The 25063-nt window shown below is 36.7% G+C and overlaps 1 protein-coding gene across 1 annotated transcript in view; it reads left to right on the forward strand.

The window, feature by feature from the left end:
* Positions 1-3044: 3044 nt before the first annotated feature.
* Positions 3045-25063, forward strand: part of ROBO2 (roundabout guidance receptor 2) — a 1637092-nt gene continuing 1615073 nt past the window's right edge. The window contains exon 1 of the mRNA XM_027102521.1: positions 3045-3333. The gene's annotated coding sequence lies outside the window, so the exon portion shown is untranslated. The remainder of the gene's footprint in view (positions 3334-25063) is intronic.

Raw genomic sequence — 25063 nt, forward strand, 5'->3', positions numbered from 1 at the left:
ATCAGATAAATGAGCTAGAGCTTGAGAATGACTCATAGACAGTTGTTCAGTGCAAAATATTTTCACCAGAAAATCCATTAGATTCAGCTAAAAGTTAAAACCATTTTAGAGAAAAACAGAATGAAGTTTGTGGAAAAAGTATGTGAAAAAAATGTTATACTCTGTGCCAAGATTAATACTGTCCACAGTGTTGAAAGGTTTGTGGTCTTGCCTTTGAGGAAGCTAAAAGGTCAGAAACCACAAAGATGTGTGTATGCTGTCATTTGCACAGTTACTAATTTTTCTCGTTATTTCCATAATGAGATGTATTGTTTCAACAGAGAATCCCTCTTGGCAGTTACTTTTAGTGTTTTCAGGCAGGCAGCTCTTTTGCTTTTTTTTTTTTTTTTTGCAGTACGCGGGCCTCTCACTGTTGTGGCCTCTCCCATTGCGGAGCACAGGCTCCAGACGCGCGGGCTCAGCGGCCATGGCTCATGGGCTCAGCGGCCATGGCTCATGGGCCCAGCCGCTCTGCGGCATGTGGGATCTTCCCGGACCAGGGCACGAACCCCTGTCCCCTGCATCAGCAGGCGGACTCTCGACCACTGCGCCACCAGGGAAGCCCTCTTTTGCTTTTATGTTATGGCTTTGGCCAAGGAGTTCAGATAGACTTTTCATTTATTCAGCAAGAATGTATAAATTTATTATTATTTGTTCATTACTCTTCATTGCTACACTGTAAATTCCATGAGATTAAAGACATATCAAGTTTGAACACCATTGTATTGATACATCCCACATCTTACGCAAGGTTTAGACAAAATTAGTATAAGTACATATTTTTTGAATAAATTAAGGAATGATTAAATTAAGTTTAATCAAATGCTTTGCTTTCAACTCTGGTCCAGGGCTTTAGATTGATAATGTGTGAAAAACATAAAATTTGCAGGCAAAATCCCTGTCCTTTAGAAGCTTTCAGTCTACTTGAACAGATGAAATATACACAGATAAGATCTTAAGAAAAAAATACCGAGGCTTTTGCATGTATCTGAATATTTAGCTTAAATCTTCTGTCAATTCAACCCATTTTATTAAAAATTTTCTTATTTAAACAATGCTCATTGCTTATATGTGGACAGAACTGTAAAAAGTTGAGGGTAAGCATTGCAAAGAATGAATAAGTAGAGTGTTGTTAACGTTCAAAGGGGGAAAGTACTTACGTTGGATAGACAAATCAGAAAGATTTATGGGTACGTGCGCACTGAGTATCGAAGGATAGGTGTGATATCATTATGCCCAAATAAATACTTTAGGTAGGAGAAAAATGTAAGTGTACATATTATCTTTGCATTTCAATTAGGTGTACTAGTAATATATAAAAAAAAGAATACAATTAGTCATACCTTGACCAGAGTCCTTTATGATTGTTTATAAGCATAATTTACTCTTAATTAGTTAATTAGCGATTGGCATTGATGTAGGTGCTTTAAAATTGCTCACCTCCTGTGAACCAATAACATATCTTTTTATTCCTGAATTGCCTTGAAAGTAAGGAGAAATAAAGACCACTTTGAATAATTTCTGTAGTGGAGCATAGAATGAATAATCAGGATGAATTTGGTTACAGGAAATCTGACTGTACTTCTTGTACTTAATATTTCCTTCCATCTCTACAAAGAAAAATATAACACCCATATTATAGTATTTCATACCACAGGAGGAATCTTATCCTTTGCCTTAGGAAGGAATACATAATGATATGTTGGTAAAGAAGTCAATTGAATTATTTACTTTATTAACTATTTATATTTCTGTAGGTCTAAGTAAATTTAATTTTCAATGCTATTTAATATGCTGGAAGCTTGAATGGATAATGAATTTTCATATAAGTTTAGCTGAAATGAATGACTGCTGATAGTTTTCTTAAAATTTAATATTAATTAGTAATTGCATTCTCTTAATGCGAAACAAGTATGTTGGTTTACTACGCTTTCTTCCATTGCAAAAAGCGTATACCCATTTTAGGCTTCTTGGAAGAGCCAGTAATCTGGCCTTTTTTTTCCAAGTGTGAAGTTCAACTCACATGTGACTGAAAATTGATTCTAGAGATCCTGAATATTATTTGCCTTTCCTAATTCTGACTGTTGGTCTTTCATAAGTAATCCCCATGGTTAGCATGCATCTGAACTGTTGTTACTTGGAGCACTTGACTGCTCACAAGTCTCACCGTGATTCTGGAAATTCAGCAGGCTCCTGGTGTGTATTTGTTGATAGTTCTATTATCTTTTTTGGTTTGCACAATGTCATCTAAGATGCTACAAAACATTGTACACAAGGTGTGGATTGTGGGACATAAAACTTCAGTTATTATTTAGGCTCAGAAACTTAGAATCTCTATGACTTTTTTTTTTTTGGCCCTGCCACGTGACTTGTGGATCAAACCCAGGCCTGAGTCCTAACCACTGGACCATCAGGGAATTCCCTGAATCTCTGTGACCTTCCTTGAGCAGATAGATTACACCTCTCTAATTCTTAAAATACAAAATAGAGTTGCTTATACTGCTTCACAGAATTGTAGTAAAGATTATCTTGGAGGGAAATGAGGTTATTAAATAAAGAGCCTGATATTTAATAAGTATTGGTTGCCTTTCTGTAGGAATCTATGTTATCATGACTAGTAGATTGCTAGTTTGGGTTAGAAATCCCCAAGCACACTCCAAATGGGTCAAAATAACCACTCCTTGGACTTTTAGTCCCAGACTCTAGCCAAGTTACTATCTCTGTACAAAGAATAATGCTAGTACACATATGTCCTCAAACCACTCATTTACTTTTTGGCATATGTGAATTACTGGATATGTTTAGGAAGAAGTCTGAGGTTATTGATCGTTTAAACCGACAAGGGGATGTTAGATGCTATGGGGTGCAGCTGGTCGCCTCCTCCAGCCCATTCCTCCGGTGGCGCGTAAGGCATATCTGCAGCTCTGCTCCTGGGATTGCAGTGTCAGGCGCGGGGGACTTGCGCACCGCCTGCCTGCCCGGGAGGAGCTGGGAGCCTCCTGATTAGCACCACGGACAGCTCGTGCGTCTGGAGGAGGGAGGCGGGAGGACTCCGCTTTTCTGCGCCGCTGCTCGGAAGAGGGAGTGCAGTAGCGGCAGACGGGGGAGGAAAGAAGAGAGAAAAGGAAGGAGGACTCGGTGGGGAGTGGAAGAAAACCGGGAGCAACCAAAGCAGCAGGTCCGGGGGTAGGTGCTCAGCTCCGCTGCCCTCATTATTCAGGCAAACGCTGCTGAGCTTCCCGGCTTGCTTCCCAGTTCCTCTGGGCGGAGGCTGCCGGCTAGACCTGACTCCAGGTGAGTTAAGCAGAGGGATGTACTGAAAGGTCTAGAGCTACAGGCTTGGAATTGTTGAGGTTTTGCCGCTTTTCAAGCGCTGGCGGCTTTGCAGTATTTCACAAAGTCACAGGCATTCTGGTCTCGGCATTGGCCACACAGGCTGAGGGTGAAAGGATAGGCAGTGAGGGGTGGGGGGTTGTGATCCTCGCGGCAAGGATGGGGGGATTTGGAAGGAATTCACCTGAAGTGACTGGGCTTTAAAAAATGTCCCCAAATGCACGCGTTGTATGTAAGCTTTCTAGACAGTGATTTGTTTTCCTGGCAGCCCATTTTGTCCTTCTGTCTGCCTTCTTTTTAGCTCATGCCCAGTTTTCTAAGCCAAGTCAAAGCATTTCAGAGGTGTGGAGTTAGGGAGTCTGAGTACACAAGGGGACAGGGAAACCTTGCCCTCTAAGTGGGGAGTGGTATTTCTTTTCCCCTGATTTTTCCCAGAGGGTAAACCTCTCGAGTAACCGGAGGTTCTTTTGCTCTGTACCCTCCGTAAGCTTCTTAAAAGACAGGGAACTTAAGGCTGTCTAGACAGGCTCTGAAGTGTGATGGCAACTTAGCTTAAAAGCCATGTTGATTCACTCATCTCCTCTTCATCCTTTGTTCCAAAGTTATTACCATTTTGGATTTCTTTAACAGCACAACTTTTAAGTGTCGGACTGACAGGTAATATATTTCTCATTCTGCAAATAAATGGGAAAAGCGATGAGTTCACATTAAGAGGAGAGCAAGTTTATTTTCATGGAAGGACTTTGGGGAAAGGGATTGATGAAGAAATTGTGGGTATGAAATTAAGAACACTTCCCACAGAACTTCTTAATTTTTTGCACGTTTGCTTCATTTTAAAAAATCTAATATGTGTGTGTGTATGTGAGCAGCAAAATCCCTAAAATGTTTTATGAGTTTATTTGGTTTAGAAGTTACTTTCTTATTAGGAGCACTAGTTTATAATCCTCATGGTCACAAGAGTGTTCTGAATGTTTGCTTTTAGGTAGTTGGGGTAGCTATTTTTGTTTTTGGATTCAGTACTTACTCCATGGACCTCACTGGATACTTTTTAGTAGAATTGGTGGGCATACAATTAGTCATATGGGCTACTGTGCATTTTAATAGTAGTGAAGTATACAAATTATAAATTTAGCAAGTAAATATTAGAACCCAAATTTGTGGATGAAATTTAAATATCTTTCAGATATTTACTAAACTCTCTACAAGGGCCCAGTGTCATTTTATACTTGAAAGAGAGCTTACTGGTTTTTCACATTGAGACATATGCATCTCAAGTTTTGGTAATTAAAATATAATATTTTACTTTGCTCTTCTTTTAGTTTAACATCAACCTGGGTTTAACAAATTTTTCTTGATGTCTACAGCTGTAAGCCAGGTTCCTTCACATATATTCCATTTCTAATATCTTGTAGAGTTTAGAGAGAACAGTAATGTTAGCTCCATTTTTCAGGTGAAGAAACTGTGACATAGTGGGATTAATTTTCCTAAATTTCTATAATGATTATGTTATAAATCAGGAATTTAAGACTCAGTTATTCAACTTAAAATTCAGTTCTTTTTCCCAAAAAATGCACAGCTGCTTTTGGTTGGGACTTTTGTAATAGTGATATATGAGTATGACTTATGTGAAATACCTTAAAATGTTTCTCGTTATTTTTCTGGTTATTTATTCAGACTAGTTTCACTTTTTTATATAAAAGATACTTTAATATAATTGTGCCGAGTTATACTCTCCTCACCGTCAAACAATTACTTAACTCCTAACAGTTGTGTCCTCCTTAATAAGAGTAGATTGAAAGGCAAACTCAATGTTATACTAAGGATGTTCTTGGGAGTAATTTATGGCTTATAATCCAGATAGAAGACTGTCCACATTTAGATGCATTTTAAAACTTCTTAGTGTGTATTTGAAACTACAGCTGCTTTCAGAGTAAACTGCCAGGCTTGACAATGAACAGTCTCTAAGATTCCTTGAGAACATGGCAGATAGTGTATGTATAATATAGGATTCATGAGAAGAGAAGGGTTAGGAACTGAATGGTTTTATATTTTAATATGTGACCACATTCATAAAAATTTTCCCATGCTGTATATATCATGAGTGCTTCAATGTCTGATATAGTCTGGTTCAAAGGAAGCTCATTATAGCTCTTGTGGGAGTGAAAAAACCTATAACCTTGATTCAGCTTTTTCCTTTTCATGCTTAAGTGGTAAAACTCTGCTGTACGTTGGCCCTTGAAGAGTCCATTTGAGTTTCAAAGACAGTTTGCGATTTTCTGCCCCGAGGAGGTGTTGTGTGTGTGTGTGTGTGTGTGTGTGTGTGTGTGTGCACGCTCAGCAGACAGTGTAGGCATATGAGAAGAAAATGAGCTGGAGCAGTGAATACTAGACAGAGAACTTCTTGGAGTCTCATATACTTTGAAATTCTTTCTCCATGTTACACACATAGCATTAATTGCTGAATTTGGGAACTAAAGGTGTGGTATGCAACTTTACATCTGATTGCAGGAGTCCATGTATACGCATCACTCAGGTGTTCTTGAATGAATCTGGATAATAAGTTGTATGACTCCTGACCATCTGACCAGTTCCCTTCAGGTTCTGGCACTAAAAGGATGGCTTAAATGATTTTTCTCAAATCTCAACATCTCCTCTTCTCTCAGAACCTACAGAGCAGCTCAACAGGGTGTGTGTGAGGCTTCCCGTAGTTTTAACCTTTCTGAGAGAAGGGGTCCTCTTGAGAGTGCTGATCAAAGCCTTATTTCTCTTCCTTTGCAATTTTTTCAGATAGACAGCTGAGCAAGGAAGGAAGGACAGAGGAGGATAAGAAGAGATACATCATTTATCCCTCAGGAAAGAATGAGGACCATTGTACATGTTTACCCAGAAATATTTATCTACAGACATTCTTGATCAAGAGAGATTTGCATACACATTGCAGTAAAATGCCTAGTCAACTTCTAGTCGTTTCTGTGCAATATAGGGAGTTGGAAATAAGATGAGCAATGGGACTCGATCCTGTTGGAGAAATATGGGAGACAGTGCAGAGTATGTACGGGTCGAGGGGATGGGGTAGTTTCTTTCCATAATTTCCCATCATTGATTAAGGGCTGCTCTAGGAATGGGGTTGGGGGGGCATTAATGGCCTAGAATTTCTGGAAAACCATATGCACAAGCTGAGATAGCTCTGGTGATGCAAGAAAGCCTTTGGGCAGAGTCACTGCTTATTCTTGACATTGTTTGACCCATATGCATGAGAATAGTGAGTGCTGAGGAGGTGTGGGTAGAGTAGGGACAGATCTTGTTATAGGAGTATAATGAACATTCACGTATGAAAGTGAATTCTTCATTTCACATATGTGATGCACATTGGGTCAAGAAACTGGTTAAAAATTTGCAGTGGTGTGAATGGAATTTTGGATTTTGCTTTCCTGTAAGGGCCATGTTCAGCACTTGGTTGCTCATGTTAACATGAATAGTTCAGAGGAGGCATGAGATACCAGGAAGATGATTGAACATCTTAAATTTTAGTATATATACATTCATTGTGAACTTCATCCCTGATTGCCCTTTTTGGTGACACTGATGGCATAAGGGAATATTATGGGACATTTAATGCAGAAAAATACGGAGACATATGAACAGTGGACATGGTTGGCAACCACAGTATTCATTGTAGTTGTTTCAATGTCAGGGTAACTTTGGACAAACATCTTTTATTCACGACTAATAAGAGAAGGTGGAGAAATTGGTCTTAGGATGTTGACTTTAACGCAAGTTTTTAATTCTGAAAATGGGCAGCATTATAGCAAAGAAAAAAAAGTCACTGAACAAAAATTTTTGTCATGTATAATTCATGGGTTATTCTGATTTGTTGAATCAAATCTTTAAATGTATTATTTAAGCATAGGAAGAATTACAGAAAATTATGCTTTTTTATACAGATATACAATTAATGAGCTGTACTGAAGGTATGGAAACGAACAACCCAATTGTTTTTTTACCGAGTGAAGAATTTCCTTTTTTTAAAATTCTGAACTAAACTAGCAGTTTAGTGTGATGTGCCATTTATTACTTGAGCTCCAAAATTTGCAACCAAAAAGGATACATATGTTGAACTTAGTTTTTCTTGGAGAACTGTGATATGAATGAGCAGTGAAATTGCAGAAGACAAATGAAGTAGTTTAATAATTCCCGTACTAAATAATAATAAGGTTAAATTATAACACACTTATCAAGTGTCAGACATTCACTTAGGGTTAGCAAGAATTATCTCAGCTAATTCTGGAAATAATGCATATGTATCTTGGAGTAATAAAATGTCTTACGCACCTGGATTTGAAATTGTCTCTTGCTAGCTGTGTGAGCTTGAAACAGATGATGTAGCCTCTCTTCCCCTCAGTTGCTTCTTCTATGAAACAGGGAGATAAATAGTATCTAACTTATAGATTCTTTATTCATGTTTTGCTTCTTAGTGTAGTTCCAGGTCCAATTAGGCTGAGACTGCCAGTTTTATTAATGCCGTGATATTTACCCTAGTTCTGCCTTTTATTAGTTGTGTGACATTGATCAAGTTTCCTTTCTGTACTCTCCTTTCTTTATCTATAAACTGAATAAAATGCCTGTTTTGTAGAGTTTTCATTAGTATATTAAAGAGATTCAATAGAATCATTTATGTAAGAGACTTAGCACGTGGTAGACATTCAGTAAGTATTTTTCCTGCCCGTTCACATATTGCTGTGGAGATATTCTACATATTTTCCAGTTTCATATTTCTCTTTTCAAACTCCTTGTCAGTCTTGTACAAGACATTCCCATCTCCTGCTTCTCTTCTGATGTTCTGTAATCATTAAGCTCTAGAAGAGTTGAAGAAAGTATTTTTATAACTTCTACTGTGCTTAAGCTTTTGAAGAGAAGCATGCTAGGTCTCGGGACCAGTTTTGATAAGAAAAGGGAAATATTTATCCCATACAGCATTTACTCCTTCCCACCCTTGACAGTTTTGTACTGTCAGTCTTTCAGCAATAAGTGAGATTTTTCTGTTTAAGTGGTTTTCTATTTGTGGTAGCAAAATTCATGTGTGGACTTCATCCTATTAACATAAGTATAATGGAGAGTTGGGCAATGATTTGTTTTTAACAAGAGGAAAAAATGCACACAATGTTTCTAATATTGCTCTGAAAATCTCTCAAATTAACTTTGATTCTGTTGGCAGAGGTAACATCACACACTCACGCGTAGGTGGTGGTCTTGGAAAGTAATGTTTGAATCTTCTAGGTATTGTTCCCAGACTGGCTTAATAGGATTTAATTTTGGATGTAACTTATCTGCTAAATAGGAAGATTCTTAAGTGAAGATACTAGTTTCATCAGATATAGCGTTGCTCAAGGCTTTCTGTATGGGATTAAAAAAAGGCTGAAACAGAAAAATTTCATCTCTAAGTTAGACATACTGGTGTATTCATATTGACTGTATGGTCATGATAATGATATCAATAATGTGGCTCATATAGACAAGTAATATATAATACAGTTACCAAGATAAATCCTGTTACTGAGTTTAATACCCCATTTTTTTCCAGGATCTCTCAAATTCATCACTCTTTCATTTTCGTTCCTTTGCTTATTATACTGGTGTATTAGTTTCCTACTGCTGATCTAAGAAATTACCACAAACTTAATGACTTAAAACAGCACAAATTTATGGTCTTATAGTTTGGAGGTCAGAGTTCCAAAATCAGTTGCACTGGGCTGAAGTCAAGATGTCTACAGGGCTGGTTTGTTCTGGAGGCTTCGAAGGGAGAATTCCTTTTCTTGCCTTTTTCTGCTTCTAGTGGCCATCTGAATTCATTGGTTTATGGCCCCTTCCTGCATTTTCAAGGTGCATTTCTCCTATTTTTGTTTCTGTCTCTACATTGCATCTTCCTCTCAACTCTGAATTCTCTTCCATCCCTCTTGCAAGAACTCTTGTGATTACGTTGGGATCACCTGATGATCCAGGATAATTTTCCCATCTCAGTGTACTTAACTCAGTCACATCTGCACATTCTCTTTGATTATGTAAGATAATACATTCACAGAGTCTGGGGATTAGGAGAAGAACAGCTTTGGGAGGCTATTATCCAGCAACCACAAATGGGAATAGTATTTTTGTGCTCTGAGACCCTGAAAATCACATTCTTGCTTCCCCATGGAAAAAGCAATGTGCATTTGGGATTTTTAAAAAATCCTTTAGGAGATATTGATGGAGACTTTTCCTAACAAAGATGCTAATCAATTAAACACCGTTTAAATTATTAAATCTAGTGTTAGTAAAATGTAGGTGGAATTATTTGCACTTCTAGGGTCAAAACTATTAATTAAATCCATAGTCTATCAAGGGGAACATCTGGATTACTTAGGTTTAAATTACATAGGGCAGTGTCTATGATGGTTCTTACTTATATGACGTTTAGCTCTTGTGTACAAAGCCAAATCCATAAAAGAATCCATGGAAAGCTTGGTTCTCTTTTAAAACTTGACAGGACGTAATTTTCAAGGGGATGTCAGACAGTGGTTCCGTAATAATTGGTGCTCTTCCTAAATGTGCGTTGTGAATAGTTTACCTCATGAGTTATATATACTAATTGTAGACTTCCAGGAGAAATTTAATGATGGTCATGTTAGCTTTCAAATCTTTTCTGTAACTCAGAAGAGGACTGTTGCATGAGATGGATTTATTTTTCGCCCCTACCATTGTTGCCAAAGGGAACTTGAAATGGCCTGTTCACATTAATTTAATGCAAATGAATTCTTGCTGCCTCACAAATTTGTCTTTCATTTTTCTTAAAATTATGTGTAAATGGATGTGACATGCTTTACTGGTTGTTGTGCAGGGAGCATTGTCCTTTCTAAAAGCTCCCTCATTTGTCAAAAGAAGCCATTAAAAGAAAAATAAATTATCTGATCACAGTATTAAGAATGACCTTAAAACTATAAATTGTATTATCAGTACAATAGCTGAATGGTCTTTGCAGTTGTGGAAACTCCAAAGGAAACCCTTGTTTAGACACAAAGCTATTATAATCATCCAAAATCCATGTTTATTTTTTACTTTGTAAAAGGTAATGTATGTAGAATACAGTTTTGCCTTATAGCTCTCTCCTTGCTTTCCAGAAACTAGTTCAAATACTCTTAAGTTTTAAAGTGTTTTTCGCTGTCTTTAATATTTTTAATGTCAAAGAAACAATGAATTTTTATGGAGACCCAGGCAAAAATAAAAGAGAAGTTTGTATAACATGGAGTTAAACAAGGATGATTATGAATGGTCATTTTTGATAGGGGACCGCACATCTATCCTTTTGCATGTACATGCAAATGCATTATTGAGGGAAGTCAAGATTTGACTAAGGAACTCTGCTGATGGTTAAGTAAGTCTTAATAAGAAGAGTAATGCACAAGCATATTTTTAGCTTCCATGCCCAGAGATATAGTAGTTGTACAATAAATGGTCTTTTTCTACTACTGCGGAGGCATCTTCTCCAGCCATGCTATTTATCTAAGCAAGAACTTCGGCTGAGTTTTCAGCAACCGTAAGTAAAGAGGATGGCGTGATAGGTTGCTTGTACATATGGCCCTCTTTAGCAGGCTAGCTGTTACTTTTGTCCACCCACATCACTGAGGACATATGGCATTTCTTTGGCTGTAGCAGCAAGTGTGTGTGGACGTGTCTCGCTGTGGGTATAAGACTGCTGGCTGCCTTCCTTGTGTTGCTCATGCAACCAACTGTCTCGGGTGGACAACTTATCCATAGCACTAGATTTGAGGATGGTAAATGATGTTATTATTAATTGATATTAAAATAATATGATTAGTTTTCTCTTCAGTTTGATTACCAGACCTAATGGATGTTTGCTATTATAAAGCTTACAGAAGAAATGATGGCTTTTCCAAGAATAGTAGTCAGGGCTTTTCAAAACAAACCTGACTCATTCAAAAGTACAGAGTTATATAGAAGCAAAATAGCAGGGGCATCAGAAATGCTGTTGAGATAATTTATTGTGGAATAATCAATTAATGAAATGTAACAGTGAATCTGTTGTTAGTTGTGGCTATGAGAAAAAAATAAGGAGAAAACATGATCAGATAGGCTGGAATGAAGAGTCATCTAATCCTTGTGTAACTTATTTCACAGAGTTTGCAGTGTTCTATAAAACAATGTTTTTAAATTGGCTTCATTTTTTTCAGTACTGTGAGCTCTAAAGTTGCAAAGTGAGGCATTTAAATACTTGCAACAAGTATGTGCTTTTCAGTGGTGGCCCTAGAATTCCTATGTACAGGGCCTCTTAAACTGCCTTCTCATAGGAAGGCAAGATGAGAGGGCCCTTGCTGAGGGCATGTGTGCAGAACTTGATTTAGATTATACGTCAGTTCTCTAAAGAGAAGAATGGGTGGTGCTGCTGAGGATTAGGGAGAAAATAACAACATTGCAAGGTACTTTTGTTGCCACTACTGGAACATTTTTATAATCAGATTTGTTTTAGATCTCTCTTATAAAATCACACAGTAATTTCACATGCTACATTTGGCAAATCTGAAAATTGTTCAGTAAGACTGTATTTACTAAATATTAGGTAAATAAAATCAAGATTTGCATAGGTAATATTGACAAGCAGTATTTCCAGATATAGAAATAAATTTTCAAAGTGCTTTTGGATATCACTTATCTACAGAGTCTCAGTTTCAGTACTACGGCACGTCTATTAATCACCATTAAGGCTGTATGTGAAATATTTGGCAATACAGTTATCAAAGTTTTGTGGTAATGGTGATGGATGCATGGAATACAGCATCGTCATTATTATTCACTGGCCTTGAGAACTTCAGTTTTCATCCTTTTTCACCTTGCTGTATCATACTGACTGACAACTTTAAATTATTTGAGCTGTAAAAAAATACATTCTTGGAACTCACTGATTTATTTTTTATTTTTTGGGTCATTCTGTATTTACTGTGGTGAAGTATCAGAGAACCAATGTGGCAGTTTAGATGGAAGCAAGCAGAAGGGAAACATGTTTACTACCAAGAAATCTACTATATTCATTTTATTGACAGAAAAAATGTACAGATAATTTTACTCGGAGTTTTTGCTAAATCTTTTTGTTATGTGTGTATATTTTTACAATTGACCTTTCTTTGTCGAGTGTGTGTTTGTACACAAAATCAATCTTAGAGATCTTAGCCAAAGGGTGGATTTCTTAAGGTGACTGTTTCAAATATATATAAATTATGGCATGATAGTCACAAAATGGCAATATAAGGAGCCATAAAAGTGGACATAAGATGGGAAATAATGGTTAAAAACACTTGCAAATGAATAATTCATTTTGTTTTAAATTCTCTTTGTTTTTTAGCTGAGAAAATGAATAGAACTGAAATTATTATATAAATCATTTGTATTTGTTTTATATGTGTATACATATATGTGTGTATTATAAATGCAAAAAAGATGATGGTATATTATTTAGCATATATATTCATACTCATCTGTATATATATATATATGCATCATGAAAATGAGCATATGTGATATACACGCATATTGTACACTTTCATTTTTATTTCTATTACTTTTCTCACTTTTTTTTTAGCAACGAACTAAAGAAAACAAGGAGAAATTTTTATTTGGTAATTTGATCTTTCATATTCTTTTTGCCTCAGATTTATGGTTTTCTTTGTGATTAGACCTCTGAGATCAACGAATATCATATAATCCTTGTGGATATTTTGAAAGCAGTGTGATACTATAAAGTGTGCATGTGCAAAACTGTGTGAATGAATGTTTTATCCTTGACAGAGAAAAGCCAGTTAAAATTGTTTACTGTGGGGCTTCCCTGGTGGTACAGTGGTTAAGGATCCACCTGCCAATGCAGGAGACACAGGTTCGAGCCCTGGTCTGGGAAGATCCCCACATGCTGCGGAGCAACTAAGTCTGTGTGCCATAACTGCTGAGCCTGTGCTCTAGAGCCCGCAAGCCACTGAGTCCACGTGCCACAACAACTGAAGCCCGTGTGCCACAACTACTGAAGCCCATGCACCTAGAGCCCGTGCTCCACAACAAGAGAAACCACCACAGTGAGAAGCCCACGCGCCACAACTAAAAGAAAGCCTGCACGCAGCAACGAAGACCCAACGCAGCCAAAAATAAATAAATAAACTAATTAATTAAAAAAAAAACATTTACTGCATGGTAGCACCAATGCAATGAAAAATCAGATATCTATCAGTGTAACCATTAAACAAATGTTTTTGAGCACCTATTCAGTACCCAGCACAAATTTAAGTAGTGGAAATATAGCCATAAACAAAATTAAGGTCCTACCCTTAAAAGCAAATGTGCAGGACAAAAGAGTGGTCAAGCTGAAACACAGTTCAGAGCCAGGAATTAAAGTTTCTGTGTAGTTCTGATGTTATTTAAACCATGTTATGTCGCCCACTTAAATTACAAGAAAGCAGTTCCTCCATCCATCCCTTGGGGAATAGTGGCAGAGAAGTAAGTCTGTTATGCTTGAACTTAAATGATTCAATAAATGTAAAATGCTATATATGATAAAGGCAGCCTTTCAGATTGCTGGGAAATTATTTTAAAAAATCATAAAACAGTGTTGAAGTAATTAGCTATATGTGTTTCTTAGTCGCAAAAAGGTATAATGAACCATTCACAAAAATTACTTCCAGGGTAATTGTCAAGTAAACTCTTCAAAATATAAAGAAAAAACCCTAGAAGCAAATATCATTTATAATATTAGGGGAAAATTTACTTTCCTAAGTACAGCCCCGACCAATGACAGAAACAATAAGGAACAGATTGATGAATTGGACTTTGTTAAAATAGAAAACTTTTATATTTCAAAAGACACTATAAGTAGGTATAGAAAGCAAATGCCAAATCAGGAAAAATTAATTGCAATTTATTTGACATATAAATAGTTCCAACAAATCAGTAAGAAAAGATTAGTAGTCCCGTAGAAAAAAAGGCAAGGTACATTGGCAGGAAGCATCAAGAGCCTCATATGAACTGTAAATGTATTAGAACTTCTGTTGTTCACAAACAAAATGCAGAAAACAATAGAGAAAATCATTTATGTGGAGATATTTGTAATATTTTAACAACATTATAGTATGAATTTATTCATGTTATAAATATATGTATGGAACTATTTGCAGGTTCATATTCATATAGTTTTTCTCTTCTTTTAAACTTCTGCATTTTCAAAGGTATGTTCAAACGTCATAATACACCCTTTGTTGTTGAAAGCAGCCTTTCAAATATATACTCACATATCATTTTCTATAAATTTTATAGAGAGCAAGGGGCAAAATGCTTTATCAGAAACTATATTTCAGTAATGATTCGTTATTGTGTTTAATATTTTGTCCTCTGGGCTTAACTGATAAAGGAAGATTCTTTTTTTTTAAACAAAGCTTTCTGACATACCTTTTTATTGGAAAGAGCTCTTATTTCCTTAAGTGTTTTGCTGCCTAAGCGTGAGGAGTATCCGGCAGTGGAATTTAGTGGAACAGATGCTTATTGTGATATATGAGATGAACTTGCTTCCCTAAGCACGCATAGGCATGAAACGCATCTGGCTTCTGTACATAAAAGTCAATTACGTTCCCAAATGCGTTTCTGCACATTACAGACTTTTAGGGGCAGAAACCCTACTATTCCCTCAAATGGGGCTTTGCTTAACTGTGAAGTTTAATTTAGAGTAGAAATCAGAAAATACTAAGTTCTAGGCTGGAGACAGAGCCTAATCCAGTGATATTACCACTGTGTACTAAGGTGGTAAGTCCTGCAGAGGAAGCAGCTTCTGTGGGGAAAAAATTTTGTGCAAAAATTTTTTTGTGCAAAAAAATGTTGTAAAGCAGAGTATAATCAAGTGTGTGAGCACGTGGAATACATAAGAAATAAAATCGAGTTCAGAGGAGACAAATAAGGAGAAGCTGATGAAAAGAAACGAATGAAGGTAAGCCTGAAAAAGACTCAATGTAAATAGTGATGAGAGTGAAGGCATTTGGTAAGCTTGGGGAAATAGCATCCCGACAGGAAGGAATTTGGCATGTGTGCATACTGACGGGCATAACCTACAGAAATCAGCCCTCTTGAGGCATAGCAGCTATAGTTCCTTTTCTATTGTCCAGGTAGCCTTGAATATTCCTTTTTTATTTTAAAAAGACCATCTGCTGTGTGTAATGAGTTAACATCAAGGACATGAGATTTTTTTTCTAGAATATGCCAAAACTTTAATCAATAATCTACAAGCTAAAACATTTAAAAATAGTTTGTGATAGAGATCTTCATAAAATGTATTATTTTGTTGCCAGAATTAGTAGTGCATTATACATAATTTTATCTTGCCCTAATTTTTTAGTGTGGTGGGTAGAATAATAGCCTTCCAAAGATGTACACATTCTAATACCCAGAACCTGTGAATAAGTTATGTTACATGGCAAGGAGGAGTTAGGGTTGCAGATGGAATTAATGGAAAGTTCTAATAATCTGACCTTAAAATGGGGAGATTATACTGATTTATCTGCGTGGGCTAATGTAAGCACAAGGGATCTCATGAGAGTCAGGCTGAAAGACCATAGAAGGAGACCATAGAAGGAGATAGACCATAGAAGACCATAGAAGGAGATAGACTCTCTGAAGCAGAGGTTGGAGTGATCAGCTTTGTACATGGAGGCAGGGGTTGGCATCCAAGGAATACACTTGACCTTTAGAATGATTCTCCCCTAGAGCCTCCAGAAGAACAATAACAACAAAAACATACAGTCCTGAGAATGATTTGGTTTTAGCCCAGTGAGACCCATTTTGGACTCTGACCACCAGAACTTTACGAAAATAAATTTGTGTTGTCATTTTAAACCACTGAGTTTGTGGTTCCAGCAGGAATACGAAACTAGAAATCACATTTTTTTTTTTTTTTTTTTTTGGCTGTAGATGGTATATTGAATTGAGTTGGACATTCAAGGAAATAAATGAAAATTAATTTTCTTAAGTCCTTCATATCAGAATAATGAGAACTGTAGAGATGAACTATTTACAAACACTATGTAGGGTTAAAAAGGGGTGTCATTTGAAGACTAATAAAGTCATAGAAGTGTTGTCCAATTTTATGAGGCATAGATGTTGTATCAAAGGTTGTATTTGATAACCCATAATCTTTCTGGCACTATTACTAATAATTTTAATTTAAGAGTGCCACGATTCAGGACCACTGGACCAGTACTCCCAAAGATGGTTAGAGTTGTGAAAGCAACTTGAGTTATTTGAATTGAAGACCAGAATATTAAGCACTAGGATATGCTGTTGGTAATCCAATTTCTGTTATCCTTTCTAGTAATATATCACCAACCATTTATGTATGGGACATTATGTTAAGTAATGCAGACATAGTCTAGTGGAAACAGACGAAAAGTGTGACAATAGTGATAGGGAAACTTTTGTGGAGGAGCAAAGTTGAAAAATTGGTGACACTTGACATTTCTCCAGAGCAACAGTATTAAAAGCAAATAACATTATGAAAGGTTGATTTCATTCAAGATCTCTAACTAGATAATTGGTCACTAAACTAGTCATATTTTCTTAAAACTCAAAGAATGTTCCTTTTGATGAAAGTTTTCAAATATAGTGTACCTTTGGGTTTGATGTTTTTTGTGTTTTTTAAAATCTTTTGTAAACTGCTCATAGGAAACCGGAGAACAAATCTGACATGTGTTGATCATTAAGTCTGTGTGGAGTTCATCCAGGGAATAGAGGCTTTGATAGCCAAGAAGTTAAATTCGTAAAATACTCCTGTAATATGGAAGGTATCTGGTTGAAATTATTAATACAACTTTATAACAAAAATTACTTTCCATAAAGTTTTACAATTACTTTTTATTTTCTGATTAATGCTATCAGATTCATAAATTGAAATTATTTTTCAGTAACTTAGCTCCCTCTGGAAGATTTTTTTAAAAAAATTGTTCCCTAATTTCCCAAGTCTCCTTTGCTAAAACCCTCTCTAAACCACTGTTAAATAAAGTACATTCACTCTAGTGCATTATTACGAAAAAGCACATCTTCTAGGTTTGAGCCATTTCAAAGTTTTTAAGGTGTTTATAAGGAATCGTATGTTCTACAGTTTCAGGTATCCGAATAATCTGATTAAATCTTGGCAGCAAATTGAATTCAATAAAAGTAACAGTGATAAATCTCAGATCATGACTTCAAAGGTCTCCATCAAACATTTTAAAGCAATTTTTAAATTCATTAATCTGAGTCATTATACTTGGCCCTAATAGTAGAAGGCCCTTAAAATGAAGCTGAATTGAACTTGGCAGTTATTATACACTAACTTTTTATGGTCACAATTCCTGTGCCTCATTAGGAAAATGGTTATTTCCAGAATCCTAGTGCTTTGACCAGAAATGCATTTATTATTCTCTAGCACTTTTATTGAGAAATTATCCTGATTTCTCATCTGTGTAAGCTCTCGCAGGTAAGATTCTAATTTTTGAGTGTAAAGAAAACTTTAGGGCATTGGAGGCACCTGGAAGATAGGAATAAAAAGAGAGGATCACCTTCTTTCCACATTCCGTATCAAGGCCCTCTCATGAGCTTATAACTTTATGGAACTGCTTGATTTTGATACGTTTAAATAGTGAATTATACATAAATTTATTGGTTCAGGTATTTCCCCCTGCATTAGAAGGGCATCCATTTTTACTCCTCTGCGTTTCCTGAAGTTGGGAAAGAAAATAGGAGTCTTGTGGAATAGTGAAGTTTAGAAGACGTTCTGCATTATTAAATTTACTGTTTAGCAGGATAAGTCTATTGAAATCAATATAAATGTAACCTGTGGGACAAATTCATCCCCTTCAGTTTACTGCTAAAGAGAATTAATATTTGATGAAATAACTATTGCAAGGTCATTTACACAATTAATAGCCTGCCAGGTTTCTTAACTTTAAGACTATTGCTCATCAGACTACCCCTTCCACAGAGTCATGGGTAATCACAAGCTAACACTAGCAGGTAGAACAAAATGTATGTTGCACATAGAATACAGAGCAAAACAAAGTATTGTTTTTCTCTTCCCTTTTCCAAATCCACATGAACAAAGTGTCTTGTGGAGTTTCCCAAATGCCAAGATGGCTACGTATAACAGAAATCAAATACTCAGACTTTCAAACTGTAGAAACTCAAAATCATAGAAAGCAAAGGGCATACTACATTGATTGACATCTTCTAATTTTTCCACTTATTGTAACTTGCCCTGAAATAAAATGCTATATATTTGTTTGCCTTGTTTGCAGTCTGTAGTTAAAAGAAGATAGTGTAATGATCTTTGCCGAAGATCTACAGCAAATTCCAATACACACACGTGTGTGTGTGTATTTTATATATGAAATATATACATATCATATGATTATACATTTATGGTATATAAAATATGTAAATATATATACCATATATAGCATAGCTTTTTGCTAGTTTCATGTGTTTTTTTTGGTAAGTTAGCTCTGTCTAGGAAAAAACGGCAACCTATTTTTGTAGAAAGCAAGTATACACTTATCCAGTAGTACAAAACCTATGCCCGCCTATGTCTCCCTAAATAGATCTCTTATTTTAACAAGTATCTGCTTCATCTTCACAAAATTTGAGTCAGTGAACTCTCATCCAGATGCTATATCTTGGCCAGGTAATCTAGAGTTGAATCCCTTAGATAGGTGACTTCCACTTCCTTTAAAAGGCTCTGAGAGCCCCCCCGTGTTACTTCTTGATGCCATGCCAGTGGCACAGGGATGACTAAGCTGAGTCAGCTTCCAAAGTTGGGCTCTTTATCTTTTTTCTTGTACTCAAGTCTAACTTCTTTTATAAAAGACAAGTTCCAGTTTCTCAAAATCTCCATGCTTGTAGGTTATGGAATGATTTATTTACTTTGTTTATTTTTATTCATTTATTTATTTTTGGCTGCGTTGGGTCTTTGTTGCTGCGTGTGGGTTTTCTGTAGTTGCAGTGAGCAGGGGCTACTCTTCATGCCGGTGCGTGGGCTTCTCATTGTGGTGGCTTCTCGTGTTGCAGAGCACGGGCTCTAGGCGCACGGGCTTCGGTAGTTGTGGTGCACGGGCTCTAGAGCACAGGCTCAGTAGTTGTGCTCCGCAGCATGTGGGATCTTCCTGGACTAGGAATCGAACCCGTGTCCCCTGCATTGGCAGGCCGATTCTTAACCACTGTGCCACCAGGGAAGTCCCTTTACTTTGAATATAGCTTCAAAAATGATCTACAGATGGATAAGACATGTATGCACACTTGAGTGTGTGTGTGTATTTTAATGGACTAATACTGTTCCTTGAATAAGAAGAAGCAAATTTTGTAGTACCAGGAGCAGTTTGGAAGAATAAAGAATTATATGGTTTGGGAGATTTTGAAGAGGATTCTGTGCCATTGGAATTTTGCTATACCTTTCTGTTAAGTCTTAATTTTATATAGTACTATTTACTAAGCTACTGAAAACTGTAAAAATGACTGTTGCTATTTGCCTTTTTAATTCTCTTAAAATGAAACTTGGTTGACGCCAAAGAAGACTTTTCTGTAGTCTCCATAAATTGAAACTTGTCTTTTTCTCATCCTCCACATACCTTTCAACCAGAAGCTATTCTTGCTCTCTATTACAACTTCCAGATTGCTATTTTATCCCCCTTGCAAATCATACTCTTCTTTTGAAATGCAAACACTTTGGAAATAGTAGCCATGTTCTTTTTGTATTGTTGACATCAGCAGACCTCCTGGTCACTCTTGTCATTTATATAAGGCTTTAGATCCTCGCTTAAATCGTCTTCAGCCAGGTCATCTTGTCATTTTCAGTGACTTCAACATCCACAAGGAAGGACCATCAAAATCCTGTTTTCTCTACTTCTTGACATCCTTGTCTCCATTGCTTGTTTTCCCTTCCACTTCAGTTACCCCTCTCCTGGTCAAATCTGAGATTGTTAACAGTAAATGTACCACCAAGATCTTGATGGCAAATATCCCACCTTCTGGACGTCATTCCCCTCCTGGCTCATTTGCTCATGTATCATCATTTCTACAATTCTTCATCTTCCCTGACACTCACCCTAGGCCACAGCTTTTGCCATTCCCTCACAATCCATCACTACTCCCCTGTCTTCAGTTCCCACATTTTTAATTTTAGGTGTTATGGTTCATCTTTAGCACTCTCTTGCAAAGGTCCTGAGCTCAATTTCTCCACTATTAATGGGACAATTTTTTAATTCTATTCCCCCATCTAGCATTTAAATATTGATTTTTCTTTGGGCTCCATCCTAATCACTCTTCTCTCTCTACACACACCCTCCCTAAGCACTAAACACCCTTTCTATACTTAAGAGCTAGTGATTTCTAATTGTAGAGTCTGGCCCAGACCTTTCTTCTGAGAGTCCATGCCTCACTTGACAATAGCACATGGATAATTCAGAAGAAACATATCCTGGTAAATGTCACCACCAACCATTTGGATAATTAAGCCATGAACTTATGGGTCATTTTTGTGACCCCCTCTATATTCCTATGATATCCAATCCAGTGTTCATTTAAAAAATACTTTGGTTCCAAATGTATCTAGAATCTTTCCATTTATTTTTTTCTAATGTCCAGTGTAGCCAGATCCAGATCTTTTCTTACCTACTCTATTATCCTGTCCTCGTCATTATTCTACTATATTTCATACATAGAAACAAAACTGATCTCTTAAAATGTCTGTCAGTTCATGGCTCTCCCTACTTTTTCAGTGTGCTTGTTATAACGCCTACATTCTTTGCCATTACCAATAAAGTCCTGTATAATCTCACATCATATCTTTTTTTTTTCTTTGCGGTACGCGGGCCTCTCACTGTTGTGGCCTCTCCCATTGCGGAGCACAGGCTCCGGACACGCAGGCTCAGCGGCCATGGCTCACGGGTCCAGCTGCTCCGTGGCATGTGGGATGTTCCCGGACCAGGGCATGAACCCGTGTCCCCTGCATCGGCAGGCGGACTCTCAACCACTGCACCACCAGGGAAGCCCTCACATCATATCTTTCAGTCACATCTCATCAGTCTTTCTTCTTGCTTCACTTAAACCAGATTCATATTTTTCATTCCTTCCACATGTCAAGATTGTCCTCATATCAGGGCCCTTAAATATTCTGGTTTCTTTTCCTGAAAGACTATCCCACTGTATGCAAAGCTAGCTCTTATTCTCAGGTCTAAGCTTAAATATTGTTACCTGAAAGAAGTGTTTAAAGTAAATATCTGATGTTTCCCCAAAACCCTTGTTGGGTATACAGTTCTTTGTTTGATTTTTCATGTGAACACATCTTGTAATGATTTCTTCTCTATGTTGAGTTGGATTTCTGACCCTGACTTCCTCTCTAGAATTCAAGCCCTAAAAGTCCAGGGACCTTGGCTTTCTTGTTCGCTACTATAGCTCAGTAACTAGTATAATATCTGGCACATATTTGTTGAGTTGATTAACTAGATCCAGTGGAGTCCACAGTCTGTTCACTTCCTATAGTTTCCAAGGCTGAAAGGCTCCTCACCCTATCTTAACAAAAGAGGTGTGGGTCAGGAAATCTGGGCTGGGAATGGTTCCTCTTTAAGTCCACTTGAGAGGATATCAGGACACACATGAATGGTTTTATGCTATGTCAGTAATTCCACAGAGTTTAGGAGGATAAATCACTCTTCCTTTCTGGAAGGACTTTAGGCCCCTATGGCTCTCTTGGACTCTCAAATGTTAGGGTGATTAATGCTAAACTTGTTGTTTTAGGTCTCTTACTCATTTGAAATTATATATAGATGACTAGTCATATTTCACTGAAAAATCAATCATTAAGAGTAGAAAGACTGTAGATTTCTATGAAATCTATTTATAATTTTTTAAGTAAGTGCCATGGTATAAACTAGTTATTCCCAATTTTATAATTAAAAAGAGTCACTTGAAGGGTTTATTACATATATTACTTATTCCAAGGCTTCATCTCCGGGGGTTCTGATTCAGCATGTCCACAGTGATGCTCATGCCTGTACATTTTACCAGGCATCATGGATTATTCTGAAGCAGAATGTTTATGGACCACACTTTAGGACAGAAGTGCATGTTATATTACATTTTGAGATGTCTGTTTTTTTATAATGCCAAATGGCAAGTGATTTATCTGTTTCTCCTGAACCAATGACATAATAGAATTTTCACACTTTATAGCTTACAGGAATTTTAGAGATTTTTTTTTTATTTGTCACATATCCTGGAAACAGAATATTAAAGAGGTTAATTAATTTGTCATAGATATTAAACAGGGTCAGCATCTAAGTGTCCTTTCATTGCTTGGGCTCTTTATTCTAAAGCGTGATGGCCGAGAGTAATAGTTTCAGCCTCCAAGTTTTATCCTGTTGAAAAAAATATATATAAATGTATTCATGTATTGTATCTGTATATATAATTTATATAAATTGTACTATTAGTTTGGATTACACAGAACTTTGTCACTATTACATGTCAGGTATAGTTTGGACTGAGATAGATCCTACCTATGAGAATTTACTAATGTCAAAAAGACCCCTTTTAAAAATGACTCCATGGCATTTAGACCAAGGACAGTGTTAAAGTGAGGCTCCAATATGTCTTAATCTAAGTTATTACTGAATGTAAGTCATGTGCTGGCTTCTAATGAAAATTTCCCATTGAAAAAAATCAATGTTAATTACTGGAACTTGAGATCTGTAATGGGCTCTGCTGTTTTTTTCTGGCTTAGATTGTGTTCCTATAATATGCTGAGAAGAGAAATTGATGACCTATGAGCTATGGTCACTTCCTGATCCCAGTTGATTCTTTGGTCTTTAGTTTTAAAAGGGTGACCAGATAGGTTGCATTATAATGGAGAAGTTGAGCGAAAAAAACATCAACCTGTAGGCTCACTGGCATGTCCCAACACTCCCTGAAGAAGCACTTCAATGAGGAAACCAGTTGCCAGGAGAGGGACTTGCAAGGAAACCTTTTTTTCCAGAAAAGAATTTTCTTTAAGGAAGCTGCTGTAGAACTTATCCTAGAAGGTGACTAGAGCCACTCTCTATAGATCACAATGAAATAGCAAATCTGAAGGTGTTACCTGTCTGGTTGCTGAGATACATTTGTATGTATACATACAACCTAGGCTGGTTCGTTGGGTCTGCTGGCTAGGGAGGAAGCAAATATTGAAAAGATCCACATGAGAGGTGGAATGAGTGGGAGAGGGCAGAATAATTTTTAGGAGTTGGCTGCACATAAAACCCAGAGATGGTCTGTAACAGGAGTGGCTCTAATACCTAGAAGTCTTCACTTCCATTGATGGTAGGTGTTCTACAGCCTAACAGTCTTATTAACTTAAGAGTGTCCTTCCTAGTGAACACCTCTAGATATGAAGCGACCCTCAGACCAGGTGGTATGACTGGGGCTCCATCTGACAGAGCAGCATTCTGGAGAGAATCTATGGAGCCATGACACTGTCTCATAATGCTATTTGCTCCAAAATCCTTGCAGAGCCACATTCTAATTCTCTGCTCATTGAATATCACATCTATTGCCAGAAAAGCACAATGAATCCAACTATCTGTGTTTTAGGACTTATTCCAGTCTTTAAAGAGTAACAGGTACAAGTAAAGTTCATAAGATAAAGCAGCTATTTTTCACTTAGTTTTTATTTTCATATGCATGAAAAGAGTGTTCCAAAAAAGATTTAGAGAAGTCCATTGCATGCCTTTATGGTACATGATAACCTTATTTTCTGGTTCATCTAGCATACCCCTTTCTAGCTATTTTGTTTTTCTTTCATAAGGATAAAGAAATGGATTGGTTTTACCTTATGAGAGTCCAGTTAATTAATATAAAATTTCATAGAAAGTCATGATTTTCATATTTATAGAAGGGCAGGAATAGCATATAGATAATACATTGTAGAAACTTGGCATTTAAGAACTATTGGTTTTCCATAAACATCAAATTGGAAAGGAAGGTTACATTTTCTTCTGATTACAATAACAATTTGAAAGCCATCTGTTCTTTAAAATTTTACTAAAATGTATAATGGAACTGGTGTTTTATATGCCAATCCTTCTTGAAGAGTATTTTAAGATTTTTCATATACTGCTTCAATTCTATGTAGAATAAGAACAGAATGCCATTTAAAATGAGTATGGTATACAGGAGTTAAGGAAACAGTAAATTAAAATAAATTGCAAAAGTAGTACATTTAAGGGTGAGTTAAATGTGAATTTTGACATTATTGCTACCAGATAAAAATGGTTACATGTTGATTAGAAGGGAACAAAGATCTATCAGTTAGTGGTTAAAAGAGTGTGTGTGTGTGTGTGTGTGTGTGTGTGCGCGTGCGCGCGTGCACACACACACACACACACACATTACAGATGCATACCACTAAAGTTGGTCTTTGATAATAACCTCCTACCCTGCCCCTTGCTCCCTAAACAAATAATCAGGCATCACTATAGCTCTTCTGTAATATTATTCATCTTATTCTTCAATGTAAAATTATTAGTAATGCTGAGGTGTGTTGGGAAGATGTTGAGATTTTCTCTGGACACCCCATGTTACTCTGGAAAGGGCTGATGCTTTTTTTTTTTTTAAC

Source organism: Aethalodelphis obliquidens, unplaced genomic scaffold (assembly GCF_003676395.1).
Source record: "Aethalodelphis obliquidens isolate GAN/ISIS:26980383/991018 unplaced genomic scaffold, ASM367639v1 scaffold1, whole genome shotgun sequence".
Lineage (NCBI taxonomy): Eukaryota > Metazoa > Chordata > Mammalia > Artiodactyla > Delphinidae > Aethalodelphis > Aethalodelphis obliquidens.